This window comes from Canis lupus, chromosome 10 (assembly GCF_048164855.1).
Source record: "Canis lupus baileyi chromosome 10, mCanLup2.hap1, whole genome shotgun sequence".
Classification (NCBI taxonomy): domain Eukaryota; kingdom Metazoa; phylum Chordata; class Mammalia; order Carnivora; family Canidae; genus Canis; species Canis lupus.
Window position 1 is genome coordinate 1058677 of NC_132847.1, and position 19985 is coordinate 1078661.

The 19985-nt window shown below is 42.5% G+C and overlaps 2 long non-coding RNA genes across 3 annotated transcripts; one reads left to right on the forward strand and one right to left on the reverse strand.

Moving 5' to 3' along the window:
* The first annotated feature begins 820 nt into the window (after window positions 1–820).
* Window positions 821–19247, forward strand: LOC140641078 (uncharacterized). Of its 2 annotated transcripts, none has more exons than XR_012037607.1 (3): window positions 821–1226; window positions 13435–13521; window positions 16513–19247. It is a non-coding gene; the product is annotated as an uncharacterized lncRNA (long non-coding RNA). The 2 variants fall into 2 exon arrangements; XR_012037606.1 differs by lacking the exon at window positions 821–1226 and adding an exon at window positions 11006–12689.
* LOC140641080 (uncharacterized) lies at window positions 5006–10872 on the reverse strand. Its single transcript, XR_012037608.1, has 4 exons — window positions 10785–10872; window positions 10118–10191; window positions 6103–6206; window positions 5006–5231 (listed from the first exon to the last, which is right to left on the reverse strand). It is a non-coding gene; the product is annotated as an uncharacterized lncRNA (long non-coding RNA).
* Window positions 19248–19985: the final 738 nt, after the last annotated feature.

Here is a 19985-nt window from a genome sequence, read left to right on the forward strand (position 1 = left end):
TTATAGCAGCATTATTTATGATAGCCATGGTATGGAAGCAGCTCAAGTGTCCATCAATTGAGGAGTACATAAAGAAGATATGGTGTGTGTGTGTGTGTGTGTGTGTGTGTGTGTGTGTGTGTTTGTGTATGTGTATACATTTATATGGAATGCAATTTTATTCAGCCATAAAAAAAGAATGAAAGCTTGCCATTTGCAATGACACAGATGGAGCTAGAGTATTATGCTAAGCAAAATAAGTCAGAGAAAGACAAATACCATATAATTTCACTCATATGTGGAATTTAAGGCACAAAGCAAACAAGCAAAGTGGGAAACATTAAAGAGAGAGAGAGAGAAATCAAGAAACAGACTATTAATTAAAGAAAACAAACTGATCGTTACCAGAGGGGAGAGGGATGGAGGTGGGAGGATGATGGGGATTAAAGAGTGCATGTCTCATGATGAGCACCAGCTGTGTATGGAATTGTTGTCACTAAATTATACACCTGAAAATAATATAACACTATATGTTAACTAATTGGAATTAAAAAATAAACTTTTTAAAAAGAGTGAATGCCCCTGATACACAAAAAAACTCTTCCAAAACTGATGAGGAAGACCCACAACACAATAGAAAAATAGGCTCACAGAAAGATATTCAAATGACTTATAATAAAAAAATGCAAATTTCAAAGCACAGAGATACCATTTTTCTCTTATCAGGATGGCAAATATCCAAAAGTTTGATAACAAATTGCATCATAAGAGCAGGGGGAAGACTCTCTCCTTGCCCTTGGTGGGACTGCAGACTTTCTCAACCTCCAAGGAGGTACTTGGCCATATGGATCACCACACACACAGCCTTTGCTGCATTAATTCTTTTTTAGAAATTCACCACACTGGTGTATTTACACACCCATGATATGGTGTATGAAAATGTTATTTACTGCAACATGTTTTGAAGTAACAATTGAAAAAATCTCTAAAAGTCTGAACTAAAGAAGTGATAAAAAGAAATGATTATAATTCCATGTGTATCAGTTTTCCAGGGCTGCCATAACAAAGCACCACAGACTGGTGGCTTAACCAATGGAAATGTATTGTCTCAAAGTTTTGGAGGCTAGAAGACTAATATCAGAGTCAAGAGGTCTGGTTTCTCCCAGGGCTGCAAGGAAGAATCTCTTCCACGCTTCTCACCCAGCTCACAGTGGTTTGCTGACAATCTTTGGTGTTCCTTGGCTTGGGTATGTAATGTCCCATCTCCACCTTCGTCTCCATAGAGCATTCTCCCTGTTTGCATGTCTGTGTCCAAATTTTCCCCCTTTATAAGGAAACCAGTCATATTGGATTAGGATTCCAACCCACTCCAAAATGACCTCATCTTAAATAATGGTGACTGCAGTGACACTATTTCCCACTAAGGTCAAATATGAAATTTTGAGGGGAATGATGCAACCTGTAACACCATGCAATAGACTAATATTTGGCCATAAAAAGAAGGAGGAGTCTCTATGAAATGGTGTGGGAAAATCTCTAAGATGCAAAGAAATCAATATTCCAAATTATAATATGCTATACTTTGTGTAAGAAAGGATGAAAAGGATATATACAATTTGTATACATTCATAAAAATATCCCTGCAAGTTTACACCAGAAATCACTAACATGGGTGTCTGTGGGGAGGTACCTGAGTTGCTGGAGGAGGTTGGGAAGGAGAATTTTTAGTGCTTACCTTTTTTTATACTCCTTGCATTTTGAACCATGAGAATGTACTATTTATTCAAAAAATATATTTAAGCGTAATAAAACAAATCGAATCAGACTGCTAACTACTCTCAACAAGAATTATACCAATTTATGAGGTCCCCAACCATGAGTACACAGTGTTTTACCCGCTCATCTCCCCAGGATTGGGTTTTAGCAGGTTTATTTTTTCCTGAATTTGCAGACAAAAGAAAAAAATCATATTTGATTGTTTAACTTGCTTACCATTACAGTGATATCCCCAGGAGCCACCTTCCCTTCTTAGATCAAGCACAGTCTTAACATCTTTTGTGGAATTTTTGTCTGTCATAGGAACACATTCTGTATCAAAGAAATTCATCTTTTGAATTTGCATTAAATGTTGCTCATGTTTTTAACGTCAGTGAGTTCCGTTCACACATGGAAGATTTTTTTAAGGTGTTATTTATTTATTTATGAGAGACACAGAGGCAGAAACACAGGCAGAGGGAGAAGTGAGGTCCCTGTAGGGAGCCGGAAGCAGGACTCAATCCCAGGACCCCAGGGTCACACCCTGAGCCGAAGGCAGATGTTCAACCCTTGAGCCACCCAGGTGCCCCCACACATGAAAGATTTAAAGGGATATGTAAAATCTGTGTGTGACCGGTACACTGTTGAGCTGCCAGAAGACAGGAATGCACTGGGAGATATTTGAATTATCAGTGGTTCGTAAGGATCACTCACAATATCTGGAAAAAGATCTAGAGGGAATAGCAGCCCAACTACCATTCAAATTTTTGGGTCCTGTGTAAAAGGGGATGTATCTTTTTCCCTGAAGTCCTGACTGAAACTGGCATCTATGATGATACTTAACAATAGTGAGCAATTAAAAAAAATTTTATTTATTTATTTATTTGACAGCACACAAGCAGGGAGAGCAGTAAAGGGAGAGGGAGAAACAGGCTCTCCACTCAGCAGGAAGCCCAACATGGGGCTTGATCCCAGGACCCTGGAATCATGACCTGAGCTGAAGACAGATGCTTAACCAACTGAACCACCCAGGTGCCCCAATACTGAGCATTGTTATGGTGCTTATTTTCTGCCAGATTCTATTTGAAGTGGTTGACATATATTGATACATTGCTTCTTAACAACCCTATGATGAAGGCACTGTATATATAACCCCATTCTACAACTGAGGAAACAAAAAAGGTAGGCAATTGCCCAAGGACACACAGTCGGGAAGTTCTTAAGTTGGAATCTTAAACATCTTTCAAGGTGCCTGGGTGGCTCAGTCAGTTAAGTGGCTGACTCTTGATATCAGTTCAGTAATGATCTCAGTGTGGAAAGATGGAGTCCTGTATCAGGCTCCACTCAGCTCGGAGTCTGCTTGAGATTCTCTCCTTCTCCCTCTGCCCCTCCAACACCCCTCCTCTGTCTCTCTAAAACAAACAGACAAATAAACAAGCAAGTAAATAAGTAAGTAAGTAAATAAATAAATCAATCTTTAACATCTTTGGCAACTGCCGGTCCAAGCCCAGCTGCCTGGTCTCTTGGAGATGCCATTCTCCTCTGGTTTTCATTCACAGTCCACAGGGCACCAAGACCAAGGAGGAGGCCACTGAGATGCCATGCAGGCCTCTGACAACTTTGCAGGGGGAGGGAAGTGTTTTTTAAAAAGAGGAACTCCCTGTAGTATACATGGACTAATTCACAGTTATATAAGACCTTGGGGAAGCTGAAAATCAAGGGAACTGTACTTCATTTCCCTAATTTGGAGAGTGAATTCTTGGAAAATGGTATCTGCTCTAAGATATTTCTCTTAAATTAATGTAGGTCTCTGGCCACATTTCTCATGTGGCTAGGTAGCTGTGTAAACCTTAAAATTGGTACTTAACTTCCCTGGGTGTCAGCTTCCTTTTGAGGAAAACAGGTAACAACAGTACCTACTTTATAGGGTTATTGTGAAAATTAGAGTAGTATATATAAAACAGTATATATATACTATAAAGTATTATATATAAAGAACAAGGCCTGTCATACAATAAACACTATCTCAGTATTAACTACCATTGTTACTGTGGTCACACTCCTGCAGACATTGGGTCCTGAGGAGAGTGGATCATCCCCCTATATCCACTGGGGAAGAGACAAGACCCAAAGACTTGGAAGAGAGACTTAATACTGGGACATAGGTTGACTTCTTCTCCCTGGATCTTGTTTTCTTGGAGTCCAGAGAAGCACTTAGGGGAGAAGGCCGGGAGCTATCAGGAGGTACCCTGTTGGGACCCCTTAGGACTGCCCAGGGTCTGTGGGTGTTGAGTATAGCCAGGTTGTTCTCCCAATACTGAAGTCTTATGAAACATCGTAGCCTGGTCTTGGCTATAGAAAATCATGGGCAAGCCTCAGGTCCATATCTGTACCTGTGTGGTGAGCACTACAGTCCCTACAACTATGGTGATAATCTATATATACAAAGAACTGTAACTAAGCTGGAGGGGACAGCAGTATAGACACACACACAACCTGGACTGGCCCTGGGGAGTATATGGAATATATCCCCATGACCCAGAAACAGATACTAAAAAGGCACAGAACTAGAGGCACTCTAAGTACTACTACAGATACTAGAAAGAGGCAATGGTTTCATCAGGATGAGCTAGACTAGGTGGCAGTAACAAACAAACCCTTTATCTCAGGGGCTGAATGCAAGGTCTATTTTTGTTGCTCACATAAAGTTCTACACAGACCAGACTGTCCTCCTCCACCTTGCAGCTATAACATCTGGAACATGTGGACTTCAGTGTTGTTACTGTAGGGGGACAGAAAGCTAGAAGATCCTATGGGATATTTTCAAGGGGGAAGGCCTAGAAGTGCCTTATATCACTAAGGCCCATGTCTCTTGGTCCAGAACCAAGTCACAAAGCTCCATTCTAACTACAAAGGTGTTTGGGAAGTGGAGGAGCTTGTGGATATTTGGTGGACACTAGTAATCATGCCACAGTCAGGAAATATCAACAAGGAAGAAAGAGAGAGGCCCTATCGCCACACTGAACTCTTGCACCCTGAGCTGGCATCATCCAATAAGGTGGTCAGTGAGGCCCCATCTATTACACAGGCTGCTGACACTTACATTCAGGTACTCAGGAATCTTTCATTAGTCTTTAGAGGGTTCTTTCCCCGCCAAGGCCCACTTATGTTGTATTTTATTTTTTTTAATAGTTTGCTGTTTAATCTTTGTATTAGTTGTGTTGGTGTCTAACATACTACTTCTCAAAACTTGATGGCTTAAAACCACAAACATTTATTATCTCACAGTTTCTTTGAGTCAGGATTTGAATGCGTCTTAACTGAGTGGTTCTGACTCAAGTTCTCTCATGAGACTGCAGTCAAGATGTTGGCTGGGGCTGCATCCATTTGAAGGTGTGGATGGAGATCTGCTACCAAGATGGCTCCTCACATGGCTGTTTGCAGGCAGCCTCAGTTCCTCACCATGGATTTCTCTATGGACCTTCTTCAGTGTCCTCCTGGCATGGCAGCAAGTGATCAGAGAGAGAACAGGCAGATGCCATGGTGCTTTTTATGCTCTAGTCTTGGAAGTTGCACTATGTTATTTGTTAGAAGCAAATCACTAAGTCCAGCCCACCCTGAAGAAAAGGGGATTTAAGCTCAATCTCTTGAAAGGAAGAATATAAAAGAATTAATGAGCATATTTCAAAACCACAATAGTCTTCATAGAATTCATTTTAGAATATGAATTTCTCTCCCTTTCAAAGAGCTGATTGCCATATTGTTTATATCCCCTATTGATTTGAAATACTTTTTTATCATATAAATTATTATTGAGAGGGGCACCTGGGTGGTCTAGTTGGTTAAGCATCTGACTCTTGGTTTCAGCTCAGTCATGATCTCAGGGTCATGAGATTGAGCCCTGTATTAGGCCTCATACTCAGTGAAGAGTCTGCTAGAGATTCTCTCTCTTCCTCTGCCCCTCCCCTGCTATAATAAATAAATAAATCTTTAAAAAAAATTATTATTTAGAAAAGAGTCTGTTATGGACATTGACCTGTCTGCCGTTTTCATGTTTAGGTAGTATTAATTATTGCAGCAGTCCTAAAACTAACCCAGACCAAAAATTCCTAGTATTCTAGGCTTTAGACATATAAGTGATTGCAACATACACTACTAAGTGCAACAATGAAGTGGTAGCATGGGGAATTGAGAGAAGTGAATAGTAAAGCCTCCCCAAGGGAGAAAGTTAACACCAACTATCCTTGATGGAGCAACAACTAAAGCAGCCCAGGCAGTGATCATGCCTAGGGTGGGGTGAACTAGACGTGTGTATGTGTGTGTGTGTGTGTGTGTCTGTGTTTTGAAGGAAGAGCTCCACAGACAGACCTTGGTGATAGATCAGACAGACTGTGCGGAAGGTGGCGGGAAGAACTGCAGCTGGACTCCATCTTTCGTTCGAAGTCCTAAACTTCAGGTCCTGGGATTTCATTCTGCAGGTGTGGAGCACCATAAAATATCCAAATCATGAAAGCAGCAATGTCTCATCTGTATCCCACAGAAATGGCCCCTGGTCCAGTCTAAGACAGGGCACTGGGTCCAAAGAGGGGCTGGTAGGGGGAGAGAGGTGGCAAAGGCATCACCTGCAAGCACATCCAGGCCATTTGCCAGAACCAGATGGGAGGTGAGGTCAGAGTCTTCTGACTGCAAGAAAGCAGGGACCTGCTCTGGAAATTAGTGATTTGCCCTGGGATCTGGGAGGATCCACAGAGCCACCAAGACAGATGGTCAGTGGTCAGTGCCAGGACCCCCATCTTCCACTTTGAGAAGTTTTGATTCAACCATGCAAAGGGTCCACAGCAAGACACCCTCACCCAACCCCAAGAGACACAGAAACAGGAGAAAGAAGGCTGCCATAAGGGAATTAAAATATTAAAGTTCAAGCATTATAAAGAGAATCAAGTTTTAGAAATAGGCCAAGAAATTATCTATAAAATGTGATTGAATTTATAGACGTCCCAAACCCTAAAGATGCCAAGAATACAGTCTCAGAGAGGCAGGGCTACATTGGGATTCCTATTTGTGAACTATGTCTGATACTGTTGTATGCCCCACTCCCTCCCTTAGTCATTCCATCTCCTTTCTTGGCTAATAGAGCCCCCAGATTATAAGGGGTAGCAATACACCCAATCCAATGATGATTACTGTAAGATGGCCAAACATAATGGTTCTTACTTGCCTTTTCCTGATATCCAATTTCCCCTCTCCCCCCCCCCCCCTTCTTGCAGCCAAGGGCCAGGTGACTATTTTGGGCCATTGAGGTGTGTGAGGAAGTCTTCTGTGGACTTCAGGAATGGTTTTTCCTTCTTGCTTGCTTGCTTTTTTAATTGAATTAGCCAACCTATAGTCCATCATTCGTTTCAGATGTAGTGAGGAATGGTTTTTCTTAAATTTAAAAAAAGAAAAAGAAAAAAAGAAAACCAGCACAGAAGAGAGCTGGCTAATATTGCCTGTTCTCTCTTTTTCCTGCCTCAAGATACATTTGATGCCTAGAGCTCCTCCTGTCTTCCTGTAACCATAAAGCAGTGAACAGGAGGATCTAAAGACAACTTGCTGGTGATGGGTGTGGTGTAATGGTTAATTTTGTATCAAATTTGTCTAGGCCACAGTGTGCCCAGATATTTGGTCAAACATTAATCACATGAACGTGTGTTTATTGATGAGATTCACATTTTAATTAGTAGACTGAGTAAAGCAGATTATCCTTCCTGATTTGGGTGGGACGCATCCAATTAGTTGAGGTCTGAATCCAACAAAAAGGTGAACCCTTCGGTAAATAAGAGAATTCTTCATGCCTGATGGCCTTCAAATTAAGACATTATCCTTTTCCCCTATTTTGGATTGAACTGAAAGTGTAGCTTTTTCTGGGTTTCAAGGGTGATTTGTGCTACAGGTCTTGGAACTTCCTGGCTTCCATAATTGCATGAGCCAGTTTCTTTCTTTTTTTTTTTTTAATAATAATAATAAATTTATTTTTTACTGGTGTTCAATTTGCCAACATACAGAATAACACCCAGTGCTCATGCCCTCAAGTGCCCCCCTCAGTGCCCGTCACCCATTCACCTCCACCCCCCACCCTCCTCCCCTTCCACCACCCCTAGTTCGTTTCCCAGAGTTAGGAGTCTTTATGTTCTGTCTCCTTTTCTGATATTTCCCACACATTTCTTCTCCTTTCCCTTATATTCCCTTTCACTATTATTTATATTCCCCAAATGAATGAGAACATACACTGTTTGTCCTTCTGCGATTGACTTACTTCACTCAGCATAATACCCTCCAGTTCCATCCATGTTGAAGCAAATCCTGGGTATTTGTCGTTTCTAATGCCTGAGTAATATTCCATTGTATACATAAACCACATCTTCTTTATCCATTCATCTTTCGTTGGACACCGAGGCTCCTTCCACAGTTTGGCTATTGTGGACATTGCTGCTAGAAACATCGGGGTGCAGGTGTCCCAGCGTTTCATTGCATCTGAATCTTTGGGGTAAATCCCCAGCAGTGCAATTGCTGGGTCGTACGGCAGGTCTATTTTTAACTCTTTTGAGGAACCTCCACACAGTTTTCCAGAGGGGCTGCACCAGTTCACATTCCCACCAACAGTGTAAGAGGGTTCCCCTTTCTCCACATCCTCTCCAACATTTGTGGTTTCCTGCCTTGTTAATTTTCCCCATTCTCACTGGTGTGAGGTTGTATCTCATTGTGGTTTCGATTTGTATTTCCCTGATGGCAAGTGATGCAGAGCATTTTCTCATGTGTGTGTTGGCCATGGCTATGTCTTCCTCTGTGAGATTTCTGTTCATGTCTTTTGCCCATTTCATGATTGGATTGTTTGTTTCTTTGCTGTTGAGTTTAAGAAGTTCTTTATAGATCTTGGAAACTAGCCCTTTATCTGATACGTCATTTGCAAATATCTTCTCCCATTCTGTAGGTTGTCTTTGAGTTTTGTTGACTGTATCCTTTGCTGTGCAAAGCTTCTTATCTTGATGAAGTCCCAATAGTTCATTTTTGCTTTTGTTTCTTTTGCCTTCGTGGATGTATCTTGCAAGAAGTTGCTGTGGCCAAGTTCAAAAAGGGTGTTGCCTGTGCTCTCCTCTAGGATTTTGATGGAATCTTGTCTCACATTTAGATCTTTCATCCATTTTGAGTTTATCTTTGTGTCTGGTGCAAGAGAGTGGCCTAGTTTCATTCTTCTGCATGTGTTTGTCCAATTTTCCCAGCACCATCTATTGAAGAGACTGTCTTTCTTCCAATGGATAGTCTTTCCTCCTTTATCGAATATTAGTTGCCCATAAAGTTCAGGGTCCACTTCTGGATTCTCTATTCTGTTCCATTGATCTATGTGTCTGTTTTTGTGCCAGTACCACACTGTCTTGATGACCACAGCTTTGTAGTACAACCTGAAATCTGGCATTGTGATGCCCCCAGATATGGTTTTCTTTTTTAAAATTCCCCTGGCTATTCGGGGTCTTTTCTGATTCCACACAAATCTTAAAATAATTTGTTCTAACTCTCTGAAGAAAGTCCATGGTATTTTGATAGGGTGCATTAAATGTGTAAATTGCCCTGGGTTACATTGACATTTTCACAATATTAATTGTGCCAATTCATGAGCATGGAATATTTTTCCATCTCTTTGTGTCTTCCTCAATTTCTTTCAGAAGTGTTCTATAGTTTTCAGGGTATAGATCCTTTACCTCTTTGGTTAGGTTTATTCCTAGGTATCTTATGCTTTTGGGTGCAATTGTAAATGGGATTGACTCCTTAATTTCTCTTTCTTCAGTCTCATAGTTAGTGTATAGAAATGCCACTGATTTCTGGGCATTGATTTTGTATCCTGCCACGCCGCCAAATTGCTGTATGAGTTCTAGCAATCTTTGGGGGGGGGGGGGACTTTTGAGTTTTCTACGTAGAGTATCATGTCATCAGGGAAGAGGGAGAGTTTGACTTCTTCTTTGCCAATGTGAATGCCTTTAATGTCTTTTTGTTGTCTGATTGCTGAGGCTAGGACTTCCAGTACTATGTTGAACAGCAGTGGTGAGAGTGGACATCCCTGTCTTGTTCCTGATCTTAGGGGAAAGCATGAGCCAGTTTCTTAACTCTCTGTCCCCCTATTGGTTCTGTTTCTCTGGAGAACTTTAATACATCAGGTAAGCCTGATTCCCCATTGACGCAAAGATAAAAATGTAGGTGGAAATGTGAAAGCCACAGAAATAAGTGTTGGGAGAACAGACCAAAGTTTTCCATGGAAACACAACCCCAGACTTTGCAGATACTAGGGAGCGCTCTAGCATTCTGATGGGATGCATTTGGCCTGTGAGCTTAAAAGGAATTTAGGACTCACTTTGACTTGGTAACTATGGACCACACGTGTCAAGGAGGAAAAACCTTTTCCTTTGTGCTTTTAAGATTTAGCGCCTGGGGAAAAAAAAAAAAAAGATTTAGCGACTGGGAACATGTGAAGTTAACTCACAAAAGACAGACTCATAGGAGAAAACGGCATGAAATCTTATTCAAATTTTACACACAGTGGAATACACAGAAAAGCGAAATCGCATCAAATTAGACTCCGGAACTTCTATATGAGGGAGACTAAGTCTGCTTCCCTCACATAGAAGCACACCTTCAGGGGAGGAAGGTGCACAGTGGAGGTGATCTCAGCACACAGCAGCTTGAACACTCTGCACCGCAAATGTAGGGGGGTCGGGGGCTGCAAGGGCCAACCAAGGGAGAGTTCCATCATCTCTTCTACCTTGTACCTCCCTCCCTTATTTGTTTATTTTTAAAGATTTTATTTATTCATGATAGACACAGAGAGAGAGGCAGAGGGGGACTTGATCCTCCTGTGGGGAGCCCGATGGGGGACTTGATCCCAGGATCCCAGGATCCCAGGATCCCAGGATAGGGACCTGAGGGAGGGCAGACGCTCAACCACTCAGCCACCCGGGAGCCCCCTCCCCGGTCCCCCTTTAAACGACTCTTCCACTTTCCCGAGGGTAAAATAAACCAACATTCCACCCCGCCACGTGTGAAGTTTCCTCCGACTGGGGCGCCGAGGAGCGGGCACCACAGCTGTGACCTTCAGGACGCTGAGCAGAGGCGCGGAGAGGGCGGGGCAGAGCTCGCCTTCCGGCCACGCCCCCGCCCCCGCCCCCGCCCCCGCCCTCGGGCAGAGCGCGCCTTCCGGCCACGCCCCCGCAGCCCGCCCCCGCCCTGCGTCTGGCCCGCCCAACCCGGAGGCATGTTCCCGCCCGCTGCGCGGCGGCTGGGTCCAGGCCTGCGCGTCGGACCACCGGTGGTCCCTGGCCCGGGTTTGGCGCACGCGGAACTGAGGCAGAGGGGCTGCGGCGGAGCAGCGCTCGTGAGGCCCCCCAGCGCGGTTCCGATTCCGCTCTAGGAGGCCGGGCGGACCCTGTCTCACTGGTTCTGGCCGCCCCGCTGCCCTTTGACCCAGAGAGCTTAGGTTCCTGCGGCGAGCTCTAGCTTAAGATGTCTTACAGCTAAACCTAAAACGGAGGGCAGGGCGGCTGTAATACTGTTAGGAATGGTAACGTAGATGGTGACCACGTGGGGAGCGAGGAGCACTTGGAGAGACCGTGGAAGCTCCTGCCCTTTCCCCCACACTTGGTCCTGCGGGTCTTGTCCAGCTGGCTGTTCCTGAGTTCTATCCTTTAGTAGTAAAGCGGAGATGTAGCAAAGAGCGTGTGTCTCTGAGGTCGGTGAGCGCTCAAGCAGATTAATGGAAACCATGGAAGCTGGCGTGGGACCCTTTGGTCAGAAGCACAGAGCAAGTATCTAGAACAGTACTAAGTACCTGGGAGCTGTGGAGCCTTTTTGGATGACTCAGTGGATGACCAACACTTGAACACCTGCAGGAAGACCCACCTGGAGACCCATCAGTCTGTGACGTCTTAGTGGACTCCCTTCCTGCCGAGAATTTCATGTTTACTCTTAGCTGTCTGATAAAAGCTGTGCTTGAACATTTCCGAACTCGTCTACCGTCAACTCATCAGAAAGATACCAACTCCTGCAAAAGATACCAACAGACCAGAACTGAGTCTACTTTTCAGAGATGAATGCTGATGGTGTGAATAGCCCAGCCTTCCTTCAGGTGGCTCAGATAGAACTTTCAAAGAAAACAGGCTGTGGATCTGCCGCACAGGATAAAAAAAAAAAGTATCAAGTATCGTATCATTTAATAAATTGAAGATACGAATTGACCACAAAGAGAGCTGCGTAAGGTTTCAGGCTTCATTCTCAGAGAACAGTGTTTGGAATGAAGAAGATGGTGACCAGATTATGTCCTGCAGGCTGGGGCACACCTGTGGGATAGGAATCTGTCATGTGGACAAGGACCTAGACACACTCGAACACACTCAAGAGACATTGACTCTTTGGTAGACTGGAGTAGCTCTCTATCTGTGGTGACACTGAAGGCTCTGAGAATCTTGACCTTGGGAAGAAACTGACTGCAGGAGGTATGATTCCACAAGAAAGACCCCACCTATGGGAGTTGCACAACATCAGAAACGGCATCATGCTTGAAGAGACGCCAGGGCCCTACTCAAGTTCCCTAACATTTGAAAGCCTGGTTTACCTCGTCCGTTGCAAGGGGAGTGACAATGCTTACCTTAAATGGGATTTTATCATCACAATGTCAGAGGACATGCCAAGGAAATTCTGTTTGATCTTTGGGTTGGTTCTCTTACACCTGAATTGAGCAAGGACTCTCTCAGTGCTCAGTATCATCTTTTCATCTTTCTCAAAGAATGACCCAGGGAGGGTTTAACAATGAATCTGAGGAGACAGTGGAAGCTCTGGCCTCATACTTATACTGGGTCTTCTCCTAGCAACTTGTCCAGTGTAGCCATCAAGACAGATGAAGAGGAGATTGCTCCAGAGTCCTACAAACCCTGGTGGAAAATGTTTGTCTAGATTTCTAATTACGGACCCCTGCCTCTCACATTGAAAGGAGCATTTTAGCACTGAATCCTGAAATGGGAGGGATATTGCAAGTCCTAATTATAGCCATTCCTTTGCTTGCAAAGTCAGGGAGAGATAAGGAAAGGTGCCTTTGTGGCAGTATTAGGACTGAAAACCCTGTCCCTTGTCTCCCAGACAATGTTTTTAGTCACTGCACCATCTGCTTCCCTACAGATAGGGGCAAATTAGCTTTCAAAACACTACACCCTGTAGGAAACTGACTTTAGGGTCAATAGTATGCATGCATTGACTTAAGAAGTAGTTAAGCTACAGAAAAGTGTTGATGCTAGTTTTCTTTCCTTGACATATTTATTAATAATTTAGGCTACCAGGAAAATAGGATGCCTTCTGGCATTGATATGAGTTGTACATTTTTCTATGTCGGCTAGAAAAGTGAAATTAAGCCAAGAGATTAAGATGTTAGATCGTGACGTTAAAATAATGTTAGATGTCCCTTAACATAGGCAAATAATGCAAGGTGTGGGGGTAATGAAATACCTGTAAGTCATTTTTGCTTTTTACTGTGGCTTTTGATTATGGTTGGCTTATAGTAGTTATGTTTTTATCGTCTTTAAAAAAAAGTTACCCAACTCCTCTATCCAAATGTACATTTCCTTTCAAAGTAGATAACTTGTAAGGTCCTGTACTTATTCCAGTAATGTTTAAAATGTTCTTTAGGGGCACCTGGATGGCTCATTTGGTTAAACAGCAGCTGCCTTCTGCTTGGTCATGATCCCAGGGGCAAGTTGGGCTCCCTGATCAGTGGTAAGTCTGCTTTTCCTTCTCCCCCACCCCACCCAACCCCACTCATGCTCTCTCTCTCCCTCAAATAAATAAAATCTTTAAAAAATAAAAAAAGAGGGGCAGCCTGGGTGGCTCAGCGGTTTACTGCTGCCACCTTTAGCCCAGGGCCTGATCCTGGAGACCCGGGATCGAGACCCATGTCAGGCTCCCTGCATGGAGCCTGCTTCTCCCTCTGCCTGTGTCTCTGCTTCTCTCTCTCTCTCTCTCTCTCTCTCTCTCTCTCTCAGTGTCTCTCATGAATAAATAAATCTTTTAAAAAGTTTTTAAAAATTAAAAAAAGGGAATCATAAACAGGAATGGAGAAGTGAAAGGGTTGTACATGAGAATGACTATATAAATTCCATTCTGTGCACAAAGAAACCAGGGGTCTCCCAGAAACATGAGTGCCTGGTACAGGCGAGAGGAATGAGGATCTGCCGGAAGCGGCTCCCTTTGGGCCAACTGATTTGTGCTTTAGCAAGAATTATAAGTGCAGTGGACTAAAACACATCTAATATGTTTAAATCCACCAATTTATAATGGCACTAAAAAAAATACCTGACACCTCATTTTGGTGCCACGTCATTCTTTAGAAAACCAGTAAGTAAAGGGAGAAAAAAATCAAGCATTTATCCTGTACATTAGTATAACCAAATACTTAACCAGAAGTTTCTTTTAGAAATGTTTTCCTAATGATCAGTGGGGTAAGGATGAGGTTAGGATTGTCACTGAACAGTGTCTGCTGCTTGGGGTGCTTCAGCCAGTAGTTCTTAGTTTGAGCAAAAACTTTTATTGCTTGCCACAAGTAAGGAAACAGGGAGATGGTTCTGAAAGCACTGTTTCCCTTTGGGGTTAGTGCAGGGAGCTTTTATTCAGTGTGTTGGGGGGGGTGGGCATGGTGCTTGATACATTATTTTAAGTATTTTGTTACTTAGGCACTTTGATTCACTGTGCAAACTTAGCATGTCAGCATGCTAATATATACACTGTATGTTCAAAAAATAGCAGAAAACCCTACCCATAGAAGGAGATCTTAGTATGATAGGTTCTAAAGGAGCCTTCTGCCCAGGTCCTCAGCTCCAAACTGGCTCAAGTAAGGGTGTATCAGTTGGAACACCTGGTTATATGTCTCCTTGATGGGAGCTTCTTATTCTGCAAAACAGATACATTCTTTCCCTGCTTTTGTCCCTTCTCCCTCCTCCCTTCTGCAGATAGCCTTCTGATCTAAATATCCCTCCATTGCTTCCTAGCTAATAGGATGTCTTTGCCATTGCTAATAAATGGATGGTTGTAGGCCAAACAAAAACAAAACACAAAATAAACCAACAAAAAACAACCAACCAAACAACAACAACAAAAAAACCCTGAATCTTATCAAGGCTCTAGACCAAGTTACCAATTTTCAGGAAGCATAGGGACAGAGAAACATGTTGAAAGTGATTTAGCCAGCAACATACAGCCCAAGAAACTACCAGAAAAAAATGTCATTTTCTTTCAAAAAAAATTGCAAGGAAAAATAAAAGGAGAGAAAACTAACAGAGTAAGAGATACTTAAGAGATAAATCAACTAATTACAATTTATTATAAATTTGGAAATTATTTGCATGCTGATTATGCACACTGACCAAAGACAGTTGTAGAAATCAGAATAATAACTGGATATCTGAAGCTAGAAAGTAGGTATTACTAATTTTTTTAAAGAGACATTTATGGTTACTATCACATTATATCATATCTTTAGAGATAATACTTTTAGAGATAAAAACTTAAATAGGGGATCCCTGGGTGGCGCAGCGGTTTAGCGCCTGCCTTTGGCCCAGGGCGCGATCCTGGAGACCCGGGATCAAATCCCACGTCGGGCTCCCGGTGCATGGAGCCTGCTTCTCCCTCTGCCTGTGTCTCTGCCTCCCTCTCTCTCTCTGTGACTATCATAAATAAATAAAAATTAAAAGAAAAAAAAACTTAAATATTTGTGGGTGAAATGATGTCTGCAATTGGCTTCAAAATTATATGGGAAGTTGAGGGGAATAGATGGGAATTTAGGTGACAGTAGATGACCAGGAATTGGTGATTTTTGAAGCCAGTGGATAGGAATACTAGGGTTCATTATATTTTACTTTGTATGTTCAAACATTTCAAAATTAAAAGTTAAAAAGCAGCAGAGGGAAGGTGTGGTTAGGGGAAGGCACTAGCCTTTGCCCTCACTGCTCAGCAGCCAAGGGAAGCACACAATTCAGGTCATTCTCCGCAGGGGATGATGAAAGTGAAGGCTTTTCCTAAGTTCAAGAGCATCAGAGGGTGTGTTAAATGAGAATGTTCTCAATCACATTTTGGAAAGAGGAAAACAGAAATGAACGTATTTGGTGGATACCTAGGCTCTGCAGCTTCACCCTCCAGGGTGGGCCTCTGGGCCTCTGCTCTCACAGCCCCTTTCAAATCCACAGCAAGGAGTGCTCTTGTCCATGCAAAATGAACACTCCATTTAGATTTCTAAAAATAAAGGAAGAGAGTTTTATAAGATCACAAGCTCAAGTGAGGACAGTGACCAGAAATACACAAATTTCACAGAGAGTGCTCCAGAGAAAGGATGTTTAATCCCGTTTATATATGGGGTTGGGTTTTTTGTTTATTTTTGTTACATCAAGAGTTACAAATCATCATGATGAAGGACCTTTCAGACAATTACAAACTTTATCTTTTGTTTTTAGTATGTGCAAGGTTGCTAGCTTTGGAAGTGTGGGAATAGAATTTAGGGAGATTTTTACTCTTATCTTTAGCTTGGAACATTTCTTTTAGGTTATTGGCTAATGAAGAGATGTATGAGATGTAGGATGTGTGCTCAGAGCGGAAAAGAGCTCATACTTTGAAGTTTGGTGAAGACATCCTGACCTTAGTAAAAGTATAGCTTCCCTGGGAGCCCAGGGGCAGGGCCCACAAACATTAAAACTTGAAAATTTCCTTTATTACTTTCAGGATTCCAGCTGGCAGATGGTGCCACATCTGTGCAGGAAAGGAAAAAACCAAAGAGACGGTGAAGGCCATGAAGGATCGTACAGGGGTTCCCGTGCCCTGGTTCAGAGACCTTAGAACAAGTGACATAGGCAGATCTGATCCAAGGACCCAAAGGGGACACACAGGACCAGCAAAGAGGGTCCTTGACTTCACTCAGGATAGAAATCAAACTTGAGCCAGGAAGAAGTGAAAGTAGGGTTTATTAAATCGTGTAAGTGATACAGTATAGCAGGTGATTGTCTGGGAGACTTGGAAAGGAAGGGAGTGTAAGTCTCTTTGTTGCTTAGGGCTAGGAGTTTATATTGGAAAGGGGTCCGGGGTACATGTTCATTCAGGAATCCAGGGTAGGTTCTGATCAAGGGCAAGTGACAGGTAAAACAACAGGTGTTATTTTATAAATCATTGAAGGAAGTGGGTATTGATGACATTTCCAGCTGAAATTTCTTTGAATGTCCTGGAACATGTTTGGGATCTAGTTTTTAGATGTTACCAGGTGTTTGGGGTCCTCCATGAAACTTAGAAAATGATTTAGCTTTCTTGCTTTGCTTTTGGAGTAGGAACATAGTTTCTTTGGTTTATTCAGATGCAAGGTGAAATATAGAACACGAGTGGGGCCTAGCATAGAAACGACAGAGAGAGAGCCTTTCTAAAAATGGAGTTCCTTCAGTTTCCCTACCGCACAGCAACAGCATTCTTCAATCTATGGCAGCCTTCCTGTTCCCAGAAGGGACACACAACCACAGGAGCATGGCCTTTTCATTCAGATTATGTGCCCCTTCTTGGATTCATGGTGCCATTAGTCTAGTCATGGATCTGAAAATCCTGCAGTAACTAATTTTTTTTTGACTGTCTTCCTCTTTTTTTTTTTGTATATTTTTTTGTTGGAGTTCAATTTGCCAACATATAGTATAATACCCAGTGCTCATCCCTTCAAGTGCCCTCCTCAGTGCCTGTCACCCAGTCACCCCATCACCCTGCCCACCTCCCCCTCCATTACCCTTTGTTCTCAGAGTTAGGAGTCTCTCATGTTCCGTCACCCTCTCTGGTATTTCCCACTCATTTTCTCTCCTTTCCCCTTTAATCCCTTCTATTTTTTATATTCTCCATATGAATGAAACCATATAATGTTTGTCCTTCTCCAATTGACTTACTTCACTCAGCATAATACCCTCCAGTTCCATCCACATTGAAGCAAATGGTAGGTATTCGTCATTTCTAATGGCTGAGTAATATTCCATTGTGTGTATATATATATATATATATATATATATATATATATATATCACATCTTCTTTATACATTCATCTTTTGATGGACACTGAGGCCCCTTCCACAGTTTGGCTATTGCTAACAAGCACATGAGAAAATGTTCTGCATCACTTGCCATCAGGGAAATACAAATCAAAACCACAATGAGATACAACCTCACACTAGCGAGAATGGTGAAAAATAAGACAGGAAACAACAAATGTTGGAGAAGATGTGGAGAAAGGGGAACCCTCTTGCACTGTTGGTGGGAATGTGAACTGGTGCAGCCACTCTGGAAAAGTGTGTGGAGGTTCCTCAAAGAGTTAAAAATAGACCTGCCCTACGACCCAGCAATTGCACTGTTGGGGACTTACCCCAAAGATACAGATGCAATGAAACAGCGGGACACCTGCACCCCGATGTTTCTAGCAGCAATGTCCACAATAGCCAAACTGGAAGGAGCCTCAGTGTCCATCGAAAGATCGATAAAGAAGATGTGGTCTAGGTATACAATGGAATATTACTCAGCCATTAGAAGTGACAAATACCCACCATTTGCTTCAACGTGGATGGAACTGGAGGGTATTATGCTGAGTGAAATAAGTCAATCTGAGAAGGACAAACATTTTATGGTCTCATTCATTTGGGGAATATAAAAAGTAGAGAAAGGGAATAAAGGGGAAAGGAGAAAAAATGAGTGGGAAATATCAGAAAGGGAGATAGAACATGAGAGACTTCTAACTCTGGGAAACTAACTAGGGGTGGTGGAAGGGGAGGAGGGCGGGGGTGGGGGTGACTGGATGATGGGCACTGAGGGGGGCACTTGACGGGATGAGCACTGGGTGTTATTCTATATGTTGGCAAATTGAACACCAATAAAAAATAAATTTATAAAAAAATTTTGTCCATCGAAAGATGAATGAACATTTAACTGTTTTCCAATTTTTTTCTCATAGAAACCTCTTTTACATAGAGCACCCATTAATACCTCTTTACCCCTATGGGCATCTTATCTGAATTCACCTCCCCAATCCCACTCTGCCACAATCCAGCTTGGGACTCTCCTTTAGTTTCTCCTTAACACATATCAACACCTGACATCACATTAGATATTTGTCTTTTTTGCTTTTCCCTAGTCTTCAGGAAACAGCCCTACTGTTGAACCAGTTGGTCAGGTACCAAACATGAGCTGCTTTCTTTCTCTCATACCCCAAGCACAATCTATCAAAACATCCTGTAAAAAGTGTGAGAATAAACTTGCAGCCTAGGTCAAAGCTCCCATTCCATTTCTGTGAAGTGCACTGATACCAGTTTCTGAAACAGCATGTTTCTGTAATCCCCAGGCATTCTGAAGACATTCAAGGTCATGCTAGAACTAAAGGTGGGAACATGAGGTTTACGCATGTATGTATTTTTAAATTTTGTAATAAACAATCTTTTTATTTTGAGGTAATTGTGGATTCATGTGTAGTTATAAAAATAATACAGCAATATCTCATATACACTTTATGTGCTTAACCTAATGGTAACATCTTGCAAATCTATAGTACAATATCATAACTGGATTGTTAATATTGATACAGACAAAACACAGAACAGTTCTATCATTAATAAGGATTCCTCTTGTTGCCCTTTCATAGCTGTAGCCTCTAAAACCCTGACCAGAGCATGTTTCCTAGCAGTCCTCTCTGAGCCAGGGCTTCTCAGGCTTTAACATGCATACAAATCACCTGTGGAGCTAGGTAGAGACGGATTCTGCTTCAACAGGTCAAGCTGGATCCTGAGATTCTACATTTCTAACAAATTCCCGTGTGATGCCAGTATTCCTGGTCCATGGACCATACTTTGAATAGTGAGGACATTTTAACAAAATACCCACATGATTTGCATGAACAGCAAAGTCTGAGAAGCTGTATAGTACAGCTGAAGCTGTAGGCATTAAGGAACTTTTAGGAATATCCTGAGAGCTATGGCATGATAAGCTGTGGGCTAGTTTCTGGGAATAAGTCATTTTCTCAGGGTACAGATGATGCCATTATGTGCATACAAACATCGGTAGTTCCCCAGGGTAGCAGACAAAGGATTATAATATGTGGGAAATATTCAAGATCAGCTATATTTGTTACTTAATCCTCACATTAACTCTGAGGCAGGGACTATTATAATTGCCAACTTCTAGATGAGGC